The sequence below is a fragment of the Arachis hypogaea genome, chromosome 10 (genome assembly GCF_003086295.3).
Source record: "Arachis hypogaea cultivar Tifrunner chromosome 10, arahy.Tifrunner.gnm2.J5K5, whole genome shotgun sequence".
NCBI classification, from domain to species: Eukaryota; Viridiplantae; Streptophyta; class Magnoliopsida; order Fabales; family Fabaceae; genus Arachis; species Arachis hypogaea.
The window spans coordinates 68355588-68361199 of NC_092045.1; positions in this window are offsets into that span (position 1 = coordinate 68355588).

Consider the following 5612-nt stretch of genomic DNA (forward strand, 5'->3'; position numbering starts at 1 on the left):
CTCCTCTTGATGGAGTTGTCTTGCACTTGTCCTTCCATTGACTTCTTGGTGATTGGGTGTTCAATGGGTATGAACTCATCTACTCCCATCTTCACCCCAGCCTCTTTACAGAGCAAGGAAATCAAGCTTGGGTAGGCCAATTTGGCTTCAGTGGAATTCTTATTTGCAATTGTGTAGATCTCACAAGCAATCACATGATGAACCTCCACTTCTTTTCCAAGCATAATGCAATGAATCATCACTGCTCTCTTGATGGTGACCTCAGAACGGTTGCTAGTGGGCAATATGGAACGCCCAATAAAGTCTAGCCAACCTCTTGCAATTGGCTTGAGGTCTCCCCTCTTGAGTTGGTTTGGGACACCCTTTGAATTGGTTATCCACTTAGTCCCAGGGAGGCAAATGTCCTCTAGAACTTGATCCAACCCTTTATCTACTATCACCATCCTCCTATTGAAGGAGTCGGGATCATCTTGTAGTTGAGGTAGTTTGAAGATTTCTCTTATTTTGTCCAGATGAAAGTACATAACTTTCCCTCTGACCATGGTTCTGTAGGTATGGTAAGCAGTTCCAGTCATTCTCTGCTTATCTGTCAGCCACAGATTAGAGTAGAATTCCTGAACCATGTTCCTTCCAACCTTTGTCTCAGGATTGGTCAGAACTTCCCAACCTCTGTTTCGAATTTGCTCTTGGATCTCCGGATATTCATCTTCTTTCAGATCAAATTTAACTTCCGGGATCACTGACCTCAGACCCATTATTTTGTGATAATGGTCTTCATGTTCTTTGGTTAAGAACTTCTCTTGATTCCAAAGATTCTTTGGATTAGTCTCTTTCTTTCCTCTTGAGTTGGTTTGTTTTCCCTTGGGAGCCATGATCTTGATAAATCTTGGCTTAGTGATCACGGAAAAGCACACCAAACTTAGAGGTTTTGCTTGTCCTCAAGCAAAAAGAAAAGAAAGAAGAGAAGAGAGAGAGAGGAAGAGGAAATTCGAATGGTGTGAGGAAGGAGGGGTGAGAAACGTGCATTTATAGAGTGGGGGGAGGAGAAATTCGAAAACAAAAGAGAGATTTGAAAGGAAATTTGAAAAGATATGGAAAGGATTTGAGAAAAGGGTGAGTTTTTGAAGAAGATTTGGGATTATTTTGAAATAGATTTGAAGAGTGGTTTTGATTTGTGAAGATTTGAAAGTGAATGATGAAAGGTTGAAGTGCATTTATGTAGAAGAGTATGGGTAAAAAGAGGAAAGTTTGAAAAAAATTGAGTTGAAAACAAAAGTGCGGTCCCCCCCACCTTTCTGGCGTTAAACGCCCAGAATGGCACCCATTCTGGCGTTTAACGCCCACTTGGCACCCCTTTTGGGCGTTTAACGCCCAGCCAGGTACCCTGGCTGGCGTTAAACGCCAGAAAGCCTTCCTCACTGGGCGTTTTTCTGAACGCCCAGTGATGCTGCACACCTGGCGTTAAACGCCCAGAATGGTGCCCATTCTGGCGTTTAACGCCCAAAATGGCACCATTCCTGGCGTTAAACGCCCAGAATGGTATCCATTCTGGCGTTTAACGCCCAAAATGCCCCTTACTGGCGTTTTTTCGCCAGTAAGCTCATTTTCTCTGCTCTTTGAGCTGAATCCTTCTGTAACGCTGTGAATTCCTTCATTTTTGATATTTGCCTCTGTAAGAACTAATCATACAACCTACTAATGACTGGGTTGCCTCCCAGCAAGCGCTTCTTTACTGTCTTTAGCTGGACTTTCACTGAGAATCACTCAAGTCTCAGTTCTGAGCATTCCTGCTCAAAATTCCCTTCAAGATAATGCTTGATTCTCTGTCCATTAACAATGAACTTCTTATCAGAATCAATATCCTGAAGCTCAACATATCCATATGGTGACACTCCTGTAATCACATACGGACCCCTCCAACGGGATTTGAGTTTTCCTGGAAACAGTTTGAGCCTAGAGTTGAAGAGCAGAACTTTTTGTCCTAGCTCAAAGACTCTGGTTGACAATTTCTTATCATGCCACTTCTTTGCCTTTTCCTTATAAATTTTTGCATTTTCAAAGGCATTGAGTCTGAACTCTTCTAGCTCATTTAGCTGGAGCAGTCTTTTCTCACCAGCTAACTGTGCATCCATGTTTAGGAATCTGGTTGCCCAGTAGGCTTTATGTTCCAGTTCCACAGGAAAATGACAGGCCTTCCCATACACCAATTGGTATGGAGAGGTACCTATAGGAGTCTTGAATGCTGTTCTGTATGCCCACAGAGCATCATCCAAGCTCTTTGCCCAATCCTTTCTTCGGGACATTACAGTCCATTCTAGGATTCTTTTTAGCTCTCTGTTAGAGACTTCTGCTTGCCCATTTGTCTGTGGATGATACGGAGTTGCCACTTTGTGGCTAATTCCATATCTGACCATAGCAAGGTGTAGCTGTTTATTGCAGAAATGAGTTCCCCCATCACTAATTAGCACTCTGGGAACGCCAAATCTGCTGAAAATGTTCTTCTGGAGGAATTTCAGTACGGTCTTAGTATCATTGGTGGGTGTAGCAATTGCTTCTACCCACTTAGATACATAATCCACTGCTACCAGAATGTAAGTGTTTGAGTATGATGGTGGGAATGGCCCCATGAAGTCAATTCCCCATACATCAAACAGCTCTATCTCTAATATCCCTTGTTGAGGCATGGCATATCCATGAGGCAGGTTACCAGCTCTTTGGCAACTGTCACAGTTATGCACAAACTCTCGGGAATCTTTATAGAGAGTAGGCCAGTAGAAGCCACATTGGAGGACTTTAGTGGCTGTTCGCTCACTTCCAAAATGTCCTCCATACTGTGATCCATGGCAGTGCCATAGGATCCTCTGTGCTTCTTCTCTGGGTACACACCTGCGGATCACTCCGTCAGCACATCTCTTAAAGAGATATGGTTCATCCCAGAGATAGTACTTGGCATCTGAAATTAATTTCTTTCTCTGCATGTAACCGTACTCTTTGGGTATGAACCTCACAGCTTTATAGTTTGCAATGTCTGCAAACCATGGAGCTTCCTGAATGGCAAATAGTTGCTCATCTGGGAAAGTCTCAGAAATCTCAGTAGAAGGGAGGGACGCCCCAACTACTGGCTCTATTCTGGACAGATGATCAGCTACTTGATTCTCTGTCCCTTTTCTGTCTCTTATTTCTATATCAAACTCTTGCAGAAGCAACACCCATCTGATAAGCCTGGGTTTTGAATCCTGCTTTGTGAGTAAGTATTTAAGAGCAGCATGGTCAGTGTACACAATCACTTTGGATCCTACTAGGTAGGATCTAAACTTGTCAATGGCATACACCACTGCAAGTAATTCTTTTTCTGTGGTAGTGTAATTCTTCTGTGCATCATTTAGAACACGACTAGCATAATAAATGACGTGCAGAAGTCTATTATGCCTTTGTCCCAACACTGCACCAATGGCATGATCACTGGCATCACACATTAATTCAAATGGTAATGCCCAATCTGGTGCAGAGATAACTGGTGCTGTGACCAACTTAGCTTTCAGGGTCTCAAATGCCTGCAGACACTCATTATCAAAGATAAATGGAGTGTCAGCAGCTAGCAGATTACTCAGAGGTTTGGCAATTTTCGAAAAATCCTTGATAAACCTTCTGTAAAATCCTGCATGCCCCAGAAAGCTTCTGATTGCCTTAACATTGGCAGGTGGTGGTAATTTTTCAATTACCTCTACCTTTGCCCTATCCACCTCTATTCCCTTGCTTGAAATTTTGTGCCCAAGGACAATTCCTTCAGTCACCATAAAGTGACATTTCTCCCAGTTTAAAACTAGGTTAGTCTCTTGGCATCTTTTCAGGACAAGTGATAGATGGTTAAGACAGGAGCTGAATGAGTCTCCATATACTGAAAAGTCATCCATGAAGACTTCCAGAAATTTCTCTACCATATCTGAGAAGATAGAGAGCATGCACCTCTGAAAGGTTGCAGGTGCATTGCACAGACCAAAAGGCATTCTTCTGTAGGCAAACACGCCTGAAGGGCAGGTGAATGCTGTTTTCTCTTGGTCCTGAGGGTCTACTGCAATTTAGTTGTAGCCTGAATAGCCATCCAAAAAGTAGTAATAATCATGACCAGCTAGTCTTTCTAGCATTTGGTCTATGAATGGTAAAGGGAAATGATCCTTTCTGGTGGCTGTATTGAGCCTTCTGTAGTCAATACACATGCGCCACCCTGTGACTGTCCTAGTAGGAACCAGTTCATTTTTTTCATTATGAACCACTGTCATGCCTCCCTTTTTGGGAACAACTTGGACAGGGCTCACCCAGGGGCTATCAGAAATAGGATAAATTATCCCAGCCTCTAGTAATTTAGTGACCTCTTTCTGCACCACCTCCTTCATGGCAGGATTTAGCCTTCTCTGTGGTTGGACCACTGGTTTGGCATTATCCTCCAATAGGATCTTGTGCATGCATCTAGCTGGGCTAATACCCTTAAGATCACTTATGGACCACCCAAGAGCTGTCTTGTGTGTCCTTAGCACTTGAATCAGTGCTTCCTCTTCCTGTGAATTTAAAGCAGAGCTTATAATTACTGGAAAAGTGTCACCCTCTCCCAGAAATGCATATTTCAAGGATGATGGTAATGGTTTGAGTTCAGGCTTGGGAGGCTTGTCCTCCTCCTGAGGAATTTTCGAAAATTCCTTTGCCTCCTCTAGTTCTTCTTGATCAGGTTGGGCATCCTTGAAAATGTCCTCAAGCTCTGATTCTAGGCTCTCAGCCATATTGATCTCTTCTACCAGAGAGTCAATGATGTCAGCGCCCATGCAGTCAATTGGTGTGTCTGGATGCTGCATAGCTTTCACAGCATTCAACTTGAACTCATCCTCATTGACCCTCAAGGTTACTTCCCCTTTTTGTACATCAATGAGAGTTCGTCCAGTTGCTAGGAAGGGTCTTCCTAGAATGAGAGTTGCACTCTTGTGCTCCTCCATTTCCAGCACTACAAAGTCAGTGGGAAAGGCAAATGGCCCAACCTTGACAATCATGTCCTCAATTATGCCTGATGGGTATTTAATGGAGCCATCAGCAAGTTGGAGGCATATCCGGGTTGGTTTGACTTCTCCAGTCAACCCAAGCTTTCTGATAGTGGATGCAGGTATTAGATTGATGCTTGCTCCAAGATCACATAGAGCTGTCTTAGTGCAAGCACCTTCTAATGTGCATGGTATGATAAAGCTTCCTGGATCTTGAAGCTTTTCTGGTAAGCTTTTTAATATGACTGCACTGCATTCTTCAGTGAGAAACACTTTTTCAGTTTCTCTCCAATCCTTCTTATGACTTAAGATCTCTTTCATGAACTTAGCATAAGAAGGTATTTGCTCAAGTGCCTCTGCAAACGGAATCTTTATTTCAAGAGTCCTTAGATAGTCTGCAAAGCGGGCAAATTGCTTATCCTGTTCCGCTTGGCGGAGTTTTTGAGGATAAGGCATCTTGGCTTTATATTCTTCAACCTTAGATGCTGCAGGTTTATTCCTTACAGAAGTGGTTGAAGAAGCCTTGTTAGAGGGATTACTGTCAGCACTCTCAGGTGTCTGAGTCTCCCTTGGCGTTTGAACGCC